General features: G+C 35.6%; 1 pseudogene; it reads right to left on the minus strand.

Moving 5' to 3' along the window:
- Window positions 1-13,851, minus strand: part of LOC120157602 — a 38,300-nt pseudogene extending 24,449 nt beyond the window's left edge.

A 13,851-nucleotide genomic window follows, 5' to 3' on the forward strand; every position in this document is an offset into this window, starting at 1 on the left:
GAAATTTTTTTTAAAGAAACTATTTGCAGCATAGCTTAAGTCAAGAAGGGATATATGTCACCAAAAGACCTTCGAGTTTGACTACGCTCAGCTCCGAGGCATATCATTTGCAGAATAGCTTAAGTCGAGAAGGGTTATCTACCAAAGATCCCCGAGTTCGATTACACTCAGCTTCGAGGGCACATCATTTACATCATAACTCAAGGCTAGAAGGGTTATCTGTCACCAAAGACCTTCGAGTTCGACTACGCTCAGCTCCAATGTACATCATTTGCAGCATAGCTTAAGTCGAGAAGGGTTATCTGCCAAAGACCTTCAAGTTCGATTACACTCAGCTTCGAGGGCACATCATTTGCAGCATAACTTAAGTCGAGAAGGGTTATCTTCCAACCAAAGACCTTCGAGTTCGACTAAGCCCAGCTCCAAGGCGCATCATTTACAGCATAGCTTAAGTCGAGAAGGGCTATCTGACAAAGACCCTCGAGTTCGATTACACTCAGCTTCGAGGGCACATCATTTACAGCATAACACAAGGCTAGAAGGGTTATCTGTCACCAAAACACCTTCGAGTTCGACTACGCTCAGCTCTAAGGCATATCATTTGCAGCATAGCTTAAGTCGAGAAAGGCTATCTGCCAAAGACACTCAAGTTCGATTATACTCAGCTTCGAGGACACATCATTTACAGCATAACTGAAGGCTATAAGGGTTATCTGTCACCAAAGACCATCGAGTTCGACTACTCTCAGCTCAAAGGCACATCATTTGCAGCATAGCTTAAGTCGAGAAGGGTTATCTGGCTACCAAAGACCTTTGAGTTCGATTACACTCAGCTCATAGGCAAACCAAATTTACAGAATAACTCAAGGCAAGAAGGGCTATATGTCAATAAAATTGTCGAGTTCGATTCCATTCAGCTTGATGACATCCCAATCACACTACTCTCCGGTTACAATCGAGGTTTTAAAGTCAAGAATAAGACCTGAGTTAGACGTGCCTTAGTGGCAAGAAATCGTATTCCGACAACATAGCTTAAGTTGAGAAAAGCTATCTGCCAACTAAAGACCTTTCGAGTTCGATTTCATTCAACTCAAAGGCCTGACAACCATATGGTAGAATCAAATAACTACTTTCCAGTCAAATTTTTAACCAAGGTCTTTGAGCCGAGAAGAAGACCAAAGTTGACTACAATTTGCCACCGAGAAGCCACGTTCCAATTCTGAACTACGGCCTCAGTTCCATTTCAAGATAGACTTGTCTTCACGGCGAATGAGTCATCTGCAATACAATTCGACAGGGAGTTATTCTTAATTTATCAGAGTCAAGTCTTCAACTCCATCAAGCGAAAATTTGTGTCATTTTATCTTTGTCCTATTTTTCGTTACCCGAAAAATAACAAAGAGGGGCAGCTGTAGACACTCATTTTCGCCCGGAGTTATTTTTTTCTTTTTATTTTTTATCATATATATATATATAATATAGTTTGAAAACATTTTTAAAAACATATATATAATATATAGTTTTGAAAACATGTTTGAAAACATTTATTTATTATATAGTTTTTAAAACATTTTGAAAATAAATATAATATATAGTTTTTAAAATATTTTTGAAAATATATATTATATAGTTTTTAAAACATTTTGAAAATATATATAGTTTTTAAAAATATTTTGAAAACATATATATTATATAATTTTGAAATCATTTTGAAAAATTATATAGTATATAGTTTTAAAAACATTTTTGAAAACTATATAACTTTGAAAACATTTTTAAAAATATATATATAATATATAATTTCAAAATATTTTTAAAAATATATAATATATAGGTTTTTGAATTTTTTTATATATAATAATATTATTATTATTAACTTTGTTATTTATTTTTATCTTTTATTAATTTCATTTTCATTTCATTTCAGGTCGAATAATGAGTCCACTGTCCAAGTCCAATACAGAGGGCCTGATTCATCCCGTTGGAATTTAGGGTTTTGGAACTCTAATCAGCACAGGCGTCGCACAAAAGGGCAATAAAGGGTCAAAGCACGAAATAGTTTCCGGCTGAAATCCCCGGGACTGAACCATCCCGGGGAACTCGGTCAAGCAATAACTCACGGTGTTCCCGAAGATCTCGGAACAACCCATTCATCTCGGGGCTAGAAATGGCCAAAACCAAGCTATAAAAGACGGTGAAACATACGAACGAGGGGGACACACAACAATATAATGAGAGAACAAACTAGGGCCAACATCACCGGGAATAACCATCAACAGTGCATAAAGCACCACATAGAACAACATCCATAAAACACAGAAACCACGATACGAACGGAATCCACAATGATAACAATCAGTTCCAAACCACATCAACAGAGATCGACAGAATATAATACCAAACAGCAAACCAAACGGCCAGAACATAACCAACACAAGCAACCCAAAAACAGAACCAACACAACAAACACTACCATAGAACACATGCGAAACCAAAAAACCAAAACTGAACAGAGAACCAAAAACACGAATAGTAAATTGTCGAACAACACAAGCATCAAAGCAACGACCAAGGCAAAAGGGCCCATATCGTCGAAGCATCAGAAAGACGGAAGGTTTACACGAAAAGGTAAAAAGGTCGAGGCTTAGAGGCTAGATCTACGTCGGTATGAGGATTTTTCAGGATTTTAGGCTTCGGTGTTGGGTTGGGTACGTTGAGAGGGAGCTTCGGGGGTATTTTGGTATTTTCGGCCACCACCAGTGGTGGCCGGCGCCGGCGGCTCGCAGCGGTCCGGCGGTGCCACTCTTTTTTCTCCGGTGGAGAATTGAGGGAGTGTTTTTATCTCCCTCCCTCCCTTCATTTTCATATGCTTTAACAGAATGAGGGGAGTGAGAAAACAAAGTTATTTTGGGGGTTATATACAAAATACAAAACTACGTCGTTTTAGCCACTCTATATCCGTGTTTTCATAACTCCAAGGGGATAATATCCTTTTTGGTCCTCTTGGTTTTGTAAGATGTTATTTCAATTCAAAATAGAAGGGAATAGTTGTGTGTTTGAGCCTTGCATGTTTCTATTTCTATGTTTTGGTCACTGATTGGGTACGAGATTTTAGGTTTATTTCTTATTTGGTCCCCATACTTTTTCATTATTTTTGTTTTAACTTGTTTATTTCATCTTTCTTATTAATTTTTCATTTTTATTATATATTTTTTATTTCATTTTACTTTTATATTTTTTAACCTTTTGTTTTTACTTTATTTTGTTATTTATTTATTTATTTATTCTTTTTATTTTCATTTTTATTATTTTTATCTTTATTTATCCATGTTCTTTATTATTATTATTATTATTATTATTATTATTATTATTATTATATTAACATTTTTGTTTTAATTTTTTTCTAACATATTTTTAGTCGTAATTTCAACCAATCAAAGGTAAGTATTTCGAATTGAATATTTTAAATTTCAATTTATTTTTTAAATTTTCGTAATTAAAGACAACCGACAAATTAATTGGTACCGAAAGGGCGGTTCAAGGGTGCTAATCCTTCCCTGACCGTAATCGACTCCCGAACTCGACATTTCTAGTAAAACGCAGATCAGGTAAGATGGTGTCCGATCCACCTGAATTCGTTTTAAAATGGTTGGTGGCGACTCCCAATTCATTTAATCCAAGTCGAAGCCCAATTTCGGGGCCCAACCGAAAGACGGTTACGACAATAATATAAACTAAATATCACCATATTTAATAAAAAATATTTAAATCAAAATTTAGTTCGAAAATTACCTCAATAATAAGGGGAATACGTATGGTTCATTGACAATCGGGCATAAGAAAAGCATACAGAACCACGCCCATGATTGCAGAAGCAGGAGACATCCACCGATAGCAGTTTTCTTATAATTTGTCGCACGACACATTTCTCTAAAAAGAAATGCCAAAACTGCAGCGCCCCAACTATATCTTCCAGCTTCATTAAAATCAATCAGATGCCGCAACCACATACAATGCACCTGATTGCGAGATTTATCGGGCATCAATATTCCTCTAATAATTCGTAGAATATAAGCCCGAGCACATGCCTTTACTTCATCATCAGAAGCATTTTCATTCAGAACTTCAAAATTAGCTTTCAACCATGATAAAGTTATTCTACCTCCATTAAACTCTGGCGGAGCAGCTCCAAGATACTCCATGCACATTAACTGCCAATCACCATCCGCCATACCACACATAATATTCCCATCGACGGGAAGCCCCATATGCATAGAGACATCCTCCAACGTAATTGCAGCCTCTCCACATGGAAGATGAAATGTGTGTGTCTCGGGCCTCCACCTCTCAATCAATGCAAAAATTAGGACAAGTTCTAGTTTGCAACCGCCAATAATTGTTTCAATATACTCGAACCCAACATAAGAAAAATATGGCAAAATATGTTGTGGTGTCGGTATACATAGGTTTTTAATAAAAGTCTCTAAAATACGATCAGTTTCCTAAATAATATGCATTATAAAAATTTATAATTAATATAAATTCATTATAAATCTAAATTAAAAATAATAATAAATATTAACATTAATTATAAAAAAATATTATCATATCACTAAAATGGCTGGAGATATGGTTTGCATCCAATCGCAACAACATTTCACTTTCCATTATAACTGCAGAAAAAAAATATAATTAGTACAAAAAATAATTAATTAATTAATTTAAATAAATAATAATTATATAAATATTATTTTAATAAAAATAATATTTATATAAATATAATAATAAAAAATATAACAACAATTTAAAAAATTAACTTTAATGGAAGGCGCGTCCACGGGGATGCGCCTTAATGGTATTTAATGGTATTTAATGGATGGGGGCATTAATGGTATTTAATGGAAGGCGCGTCCCCGGGGATGCGCCTTACCCACGTGGCAGCTGATCCATCAAAATCCCGTGAAAGCGCATCCCCAGGAATGCGCCTTTCACGCGTGACATTCGACTCAGCATAAACCCAAGTAAAACACGTCTCCATGGATGCGCCTTTGTGTCACCTCAATCGAAAATGTACTACTTCAAAAAATATTGATCAACGAGTATTATAACTATAACGGGAGAATAAAAAAAAGTCAGGTTAAATCATATAAATTCTGCATATGCATCTGTACGCCGTAAGCGAATATTGCATCAACCAATGTATTAAAAAGTGCAAAAAAAAAAAAAAAAACTTTGTGAGCGATAATTAAGAAACAATGCACCTTAAAAGGTTCATTGTCAAATCTGTAAACAATGCCCGGGATGTCATGCAACCAGAAAGGGCTAAATTACATAACTGATACTGTTTGTTTTTAATTTTACCTTTCTAACACCGTTTGACCAATATTTCCAAAACTAGCACCCTTTCTGCTGAGTTGGCAAAGGCGTGTCCCCGGGGACGCGCTTTACCCGTGTTTTCGCTGAGTTGGATGCCACGTGTGAAAGGCGCGTCCCCGGGGACGCGCCTTTGCCATATCAGCAGACACGTGTGGAAAGCGCATCCCCGGGGACGCGCCTTCCATTAAATGTCATAAATGCCCCCATCCGTTTTTCCTAACTACCCCTCCTCCTCCCCTATATAAACCCCCTCAACCCTCACTCATTCTTCACACCAAAATCATCTTCTCCTCTCTTATATAACTCAAATTCTCCAACTATTTGAGTTTTAAATTTGTTATTAGTGGTAAGAAATTTATTTTTATGTTAGTATTTTTTTAAATAGTTATTATTTTTTATATTAATATATTTATGTAAATATTATTTTTTTATTAAAATAATATTTATATAATTATTATTTATTTAGAATTATTAATTTTTTTGCTAATTATATTGTTTTGTCTACAGTTATAATGGAAAACGAAATGCTGTTGCGATTGGATATTGATCATACCTCCAGACATTTTAGCGATATGGTAATATTTTTTATAATTAATGTTAATATTTAAATTTATTTTTATTTTAAAGTTATTATGAATTTATATTAATTTTTATTTTTTATAATATATATTTAGGATGTTGATCGTATTTTAGAAACTTTTATTAAAAATCCACGTATACCGACACCGGAACGTATTTTGCCATATTTGGCTTCTGCTGGGTTCGGGTATATTGCAACAATTATAGGCGGTTGCAAACTCGAACCTGTCCTAATTTCTGCACTGATTGAGAGGTGGAGGCCCGAGACACACACTTTTCACCTTCCATGTGGAGAGGCAACAATTACATTGGAGGATGTCTCTATGCATCTGGGGCTTCCCGTCGACGGAAATATGATGTGTGGTATGGCGGATGGTGATTGGCAATCAATGTGCATTGATTATCTTGGAGCTGCTCCGCCAGAGTTTAATGGAGGTAGAATAGCTTTATCTTGGTTGAAAGCTAATTTTGAGGTTTTAAATGAAAATGCTTCAGAGGATCAAGCAAAGGCATGTGCTCGGGCATATATTCTACGAATAATTGGAGGAATATTGATGCTCGACAAATCTCGCAACCAGGTGCATTGTATGTGGTTGCGGCATCTGATCGATTTTGATGAAGCTGGAAGATATAGTTGGGGTGCTGCAGTTTTGGCATTTCTCTTTAGAGAAATGTGTCGGGCGACGAATTATAAGAAAACTGCTATCGGTGGATGTCTTCTGCTTCTACAATCATGGGCGTGGTTCCGCATGCCTTTCTTATGCCCGATCGTGAATGAACCATACGTATTCCCCTTATTGTTGAGGTAATTTTCGAACTAAATTTTGATTTAAATATTTTCAATTAAATAGGGTGATATTTAGTTTATATTATATTTCATAGGTGGTCGATGAAAAGAAAGGACCATAAAAGTATACCTACTGGGTTAGAGGAAATTCGTTTACTTATTGATACGAAAGCTGGGTCTGAGGTATGTTTTTAAATTTGTTTAATTATTAATATTTTAATTTAAAATGTTAGATATAATTAGAATATTTTATTTATTTGAATTGTATATTTATATTTCAGTTTAAGTGGATACCTTATGCGAGCGATGAAGTGAAAGCTTGCATCCCACCCCACCTTAGTGGGTCATTAGAGGTATGGATATCGGTTATACCTCTTATATGTTATGCTATTATTGAGTGGCATCCAGTTGATCGCGTGCTCCGTCAGTATGGTTGTACGCAATATATTCCTGGAGCTCCTAGAAATTTAGACGACGTGCATAACATAGATAGACGGGGAAAGAAAGATGTTAACTGGGTGGTGAGACACAGAGATTGGATTGCGCTTTGGGAGAACCGATATACACTGTTGGCCCCTCGACAATATTACGCTGAAACTGGTCATATGGTTACGGATAACTATATGGACTGGTTTAATGAAAATGGGAAGCCGTTTCTACTTTCGGAAGCACGAGGGGTTAACATTCCTAGACGCCGAGAAAGACGTCAACCGTCTCAATATCATCGTCCCCCGACGCGTGGACAGAGAGAAGGCGCTACCGGTTCTGCATCAGTCCCACCACAACATCCTTATTCGTCGATGCCGCAGGGGTACATGCCCAGCCCTCCACTTCATATGCCAAGCCCACCAGTTTATATGCCATCTCCGCAGGGTTACATTCCGAGCCCGCAGGGTTACATTCCTAGCCCGCCAGGTTACATGCCTAGCCCGCCAGGTTATAGCCCGCAGGGTTTTATACCATATGGAGGTGCATATACGACTATGTTTAATGATCCAGCATATGGTTCATATGCATCTTATTTGGCTGGTGGTGCTTCTTCGCAGACACCTCAATCTTCATCTGGATCACATACATCGATGCCAATGTTTCCAAAGTTTCCACAGTTCCCGGGGAGCGGTGGGATTATTACTAGCACTCCTCCAGGGTCGTTATTTTATACAGGCCCTTCAGCCCCTTCAGCGTCATCTACACCAAATGAAGAAAATGCTGCTGATGATGATAGTGAAGATGAGGAGACTGAAGAACAAGTTCCACGAAGAAATCCTCCACAAAATAGGCAACCACCGCCATGTGGAACTCATTCGAGAAGACGACATCGGTGATCCAGTTATATTTAATGTTATTTAAATAATTAAATTTCAGAATTTTATGTAATTTGGTTATGTTATTTAAATGTTTCATGGTTGTTACATACATATTTTTTAATGTTATTTTTTATTCACATTTAACATTAAATGTTTGATAAATGTTTTTAAAATACAAATTATATTATTCAAAATTTAAAATAAAAATAAAAATAATATTATTCAAATTTAAAATATAAATTATAGTATTCGAAATTTAACATTAAATTTCAACTTAATATTCCAATTGTATTCGAAATTAAAAGTTATATTCCAATTATAGTTCACAATACTTAAATTGAAATTAAATTTATCCATACATATGATTTTATCATTAACATATATATTAAAACGTATACATTAAAATCAACTTATGTTGAGTTCATCGATCGATGGAATCAACCAAGAGGGGGGTGAATTGGCAATTTATTCAATGTCACATTTCAATGCTCATTCCATACAATTTCAATGTCACAATCAACTTATCACTTCACATTTATTCAATTTATCCATAACATTTTATCTAATTTATTCAAACTTCACATAACGTTTTAATTTAAGTTATTCTTAACTTGTTAAACTTTCAAAAGAAGTTAAATTTAAGTTATTCCCCGAGTGACATGAGTGACATAATAGGGCAATGATAACATATTCTCTGACGAAATAATGGAAGGCGCACCCCCGGGAACGCGCCTTCATGTGAATAGTGAAATAATAGGTACTGATATATCTAGTGTCCCCGAGGGACATGAGTGACATAATAGGGCAATGATAACATATTCTCTGACGAAATAATGGAAGGCGCGCCCCCGGGAACGCGCCTTCATGTGAATAGTGAAATAATAGGTACTGATATATCTAGTGTCCCCGAGGGACATGAATGACATAATAGGACAATGATAACATATTCTCTGACGAAATAATGGAAGGCGCGCCCCCGGGAACGCGCCTTCATGTGAATAGTGAAATAATAGGTACTGATATATCTAGTGTCCCCGAGGGACATGAATGACATAATAGGGCAATGATAACATATTCTCTGACGAAATAATGGAAGGCGCGCCCCCGGGAACGCGCCTTCATGTGAATAGTGAAATAATAGGTACTGATATATCTAGTGTCCCCGAGGGACATGAATGACATAATAGGGCAATGATAACATATTCTCTGACGAAATAATGGAAGGCGCGCCCCCGGGATGACGAGGATGACGTTCCGATAAATACAACACCAGCCGAACTTCCTGCACATATGTATGAGGCTGATTATGATGCAATGTATGAGCCTGAATTTCCAGATCTTCTTGATGTTGGCAACTATGGACTTCAATCATCAGTCAATGACGGTAATTTACATATTGGAATGGAGTTCGCATCGAAGGAGGAAGCAATGATGGCAATAAAGAGTTATAATATTCGTAACTCAGTTCAGTCCCGAGTTGATCGATCTAACACGGAGAAATATGTCTGCTACTGCGTCCAACGTCACAACGGATGTCAATGGATGGTCCGTGTATCAAAGAGGAAGAGGAAGAACAACTTATGGGAACTAACCAGATACAACGGTCCTCATACATGTCGTGCAACAGGTATAAACCAAGATCATCCCAACTTGGACTCCAACATTATTTGTCAAGCAATCATGCCCATTGTGAAGCAAAGCTCTCATATAGCTGTTGCAGTGTTGATTTCTGCTATACAGTCACAATATGGGTACACTGTCTCATATAAAAAAGCGTGGTTGGCAAAACATAATGCCATTTGCAAACTTCATGGCGAATGGGATTCCTCTTACAACGAGCTGCCCAGTTGGTTTCATGTTGTGCAAAGACTTAATCCCGGGACAATTGTTGAGTTCGAAACTCAACATCATTACGTGAATGATCGAATGGTTCGCGATCGCTGCCAATTTTACCGAGTCTTTTGGACTTACGCTCAGTGTATTAATGCAGTCAAGTACTGTAAACCAATTGTCCAAATTGATGGTACTTTCTTGTATGGGAAATACAAGCAAGTTTTATTATTGGCTGTGGTCCAAGATGGAAACCGCAATATTCTTCCTGTTGCGTTTGCCCTCGTTCAAGGAGAAGACACTGAGTCTTGGGCTTTTTTCCTTAAAAATTTACGTTTACATGTTGTCACCAGGGAACGACTATGCATTATTTCAGACCGAGGAGCCGGGATAAAAGCAGCAATGGACTCTTTGGGTACAATGTATAGACCTCCACATGTTCAACATCGTTATTGTGTCCGTCATATTGCTGCAAACTATTACGGAAAATACAAGAAGAACGATGAACGTCAGTTAGTCGTGCGGATGGGTATGTTACTTTTTCCCAATTTTTCTATCAATTTCTTATTACTTATTTATACTTCATATTAACTATTACATATTCCTAATGGCTTAGGTTACGAACTCTTACCTCAAAGGTTTGAGTCGATGCTACAAGAGCTGTTTGGCAAAAATAAGAAGGGGTGCGAGTACATTATGGACATCAGCAAAGAAATGTGGACAAATGCATATGACGGGGGGTATCGCTATGGTCATATGACAACAAACTTGGCTGAAGCAATAAATTCAACCTTAAAGGGGGCGCGTCATTTACCAGTCACGGCGTTGGTCAAAACGACTTATTTTCGTTTGGGTCAACTCTTTGCAAAACTCGGTGGACAAGCTCTTACTTGGATGCAAAACGGACATATTTACCACCCAAGACTAGTAGCCGATTTACAGAAAAAAGTGGCTACATCAAATGGGATGTTAGTTACAAATTTTTCTCGCACCCGTGAATTGTTTCGTGTAACCGAAATGCCACGTCCGCTGCAAGGGATTGAAGCTAACTCTTTCAGAGTTAATCTGCAAGAGAGGTGGTGCGATTGTGGTTTCTTTCAAGCACTCAAATATCCATGCTCTCATGTCATTGCTGCTTGCTCACATTCGCATTTGGACTACAAAAATTATGTTGATCCCGTATACCAACTTTCACAAGTTTTCAAGGTATATGAATTTGAGTTTCCGCCCATAGGAAACGAAAGAGACCCAAATGAGATTCAAACTTGGCTTACAATTGTACCAGATCCATTGCTATTGAGGGACTCAGGTCGTCCAAAATCTACTAGAATACATTGTGATATGGATATTCGGGAGAAGTCAACAGAACAAAAACGATGTGGGCATTGTAGAAACATCGGGCACAATAGAAAAAAATGTCCAGCTCTGTTATCATCATATAACCGTTAACTCTTATGTAATTAATATTGTATTTAAATGAATGTTTTTATTTCTAATAATTTAATGTTATTGCATTTATATAATTTGTCAATGTATGTACACCTAAATAATTTTTTTTAACTTTTAAATACATAAATATATTTAATATATTTATTTAATATAATATTTAATATTATTAGTTATAATTTTTTTTAAATATAATAATAATTACACCTTCTAAGTAGAGAAAAATATTAAATTAAACAAATTAAAAGTTATTAAAAAATTTATGTATACGATGACACATTTCATGTTCTGATTGGAGGATTAAATTTATTAAATTAAATTTTCAATAAGACTAATTTTATAAAATATGTAATTATACTAATTTATTAACTTATGCATCAATATTTTCGTTAAATATTGATATGAGATGACTAGATTGATAACATTTAAATAATTAACTGATAAAATTAATAGATCGATAATCAAAATCAAAAATACTCGAAACTTGATAATTCTTACATTATAATCGAAACATTTTACATAATATATTATTAATTTATAATAATAATAAAAATAAACTATTTATTATAAAACAAAATACGTGTCTGCTGAGTTGGCAAAGGCGCGTCCCCGGGGATGCGCCTTTCACACGTGGCATCCAACTCAGCGAAAAACACGGGTAAAGTGCGCCCCCAGGGACACGCCTTTGCCAACTCAGCAGAAAGGGTGCTAGTTCTGGAAATATTGGTCAAACGGTGTCAGAAAAGTAAAATTAAAATCAAACGGTGTCAGTTATGTAAAAACCCCACCAGAAAGGTAATCCCCCGCAAAATTTAACATCCAATCAAGCTAGTTCCCAATAAGGCAAACCCTTCGCTAAAAGCCTGTCGGCCAGGCCCTTGACTAAAACCAAACAGGCGAAGCTCTTGACCAAGATCTAGAGTAGAGGCTCAAACATCGATGGAGCCTAAGAATACTACCATTTAATCTACCACATCACATATTGCGGCTCAGTCCACATGGGATACGGGATGTCTAACGAAAAACATTTTAATATAAGATTAAGAAAATATGTTATTGGTAGAGTATTATTTAAAATATTATTTTTTATCAGAAATATTAATATTAGACGTTATTTAAATATCCGGATACTCACATGGCATGAGGCCACCAACCATGAGGCATGGTCTCCAATGCCTTTATCCTAGTGTATGTCTAGAATTGCTACTTATATAATGTTTATTTATTAAGTTAAATAAATGAGTATGAATAAAGTTTCTACGTTTATTTATTAAATGAATGAACACAAATAGATGCGTGTTTGATTCGTTTATGTTTAAATTGTGAAGGTATGGATTAAATATATGTGATGATAAGGATTAAATTAAACACAATGTGAACTTTGGGTTCAAATTGTGAAGCCTAATGAGCTTAGGGACTAGTTGCGTTATTTCACCATTTTTTGAACATACAACGAACATGTTCACTAACATTAAACGAGCTGAACACAAATATCTTAAAAAAAACAAATAAATGAACACGGACATAATATTAAAATTTTAAAGAAGTATGAACCAAACACATACACTTTAAAAAAATACGAACACAATATTATATATTCAAGTCCAATTCATTTACAACCCAACCCAATTGCGCTCATTACGTAACATAATTGAGTAGCTCTCTCAACAAGAGCTACTCAGGTAAATTCATGTGGAACAATATAAAGAAAAATAAGTAGGTGTTTACCCGTAATTCCATTCAGCTTCGATGATGGGACCGACCCTGAGGCTTGTATATAAGCCTTGTGCTTGAATCTCCTTAATGAATCTAACAATGTCGGCTCTTCCACTGAAATCATACTGCAAATTTCCCAACCAATATGTTATTATCCAATGACCAAATCGTAATAGAAATTAAAAACAGAGGGTTTGATGTAAAGGGAAAAAACACCTGGCCTTTTACAGGCTCATGCAGGTTCCAGAACACGTATGTTTGTATCACATCTATTCCTCCATCCTTAGCTTTCGCTATTAATCCTGCCCACATCTGCAACACTCAAACTCAAAGTTGAAAATTTTAAATATATTCTTTTACATTTTTATCAATAATATATTCTTTTGATTAAAAATCCACAAAAAAACATTAAGAAATTATCTCGTATTAATTATGAATTTTAAATTGAGTTAATATCATATTAATTAGTAACACTAAATTATGAATTTAAATAATAGTATAGATATCATCAAAGAATAATACTCAGTTTTTTTATAACAAAAGATAAAAAAAAATTATCTCGTATATACCAATAATGACAGCAAGACACAACTATTTGTTGTAACAGTACAATGATTTTAAAATATTTATTTTTCGTTATTTGTTTATTATTTAAAATAATAAAGATATCGCATGATCCGGAATAAATGAAAATGCAGATTACAGCTGTAACAGAAGGCGGCATACATAAAGCCCAGAGCCAGTGATCGCATAGAGGATGACGAAGCAATGCAATGGGAAATAAAGACGCTTTGATTGGTCCGTCTGCAT

This window comes from Hibiscus syriacus, unplaced genomic scaffold (genome assembly GCF_006381635.1).
Source record: "Hibiscus syriacus cultivar Baekdansim isolate YM2019G1 unplaced genomic scaffold, ASM638163v2 tig00111273_pilon, whole genome shotgun sequence".
Classification (NCBI taxonomy): domain Eukaryota; kingdom Viridiplantae; phylum Streptophyta; class Magnoliopsida; order Malvales; family Malvaceae; genus Hibiscus; species Hibiscus syriacus.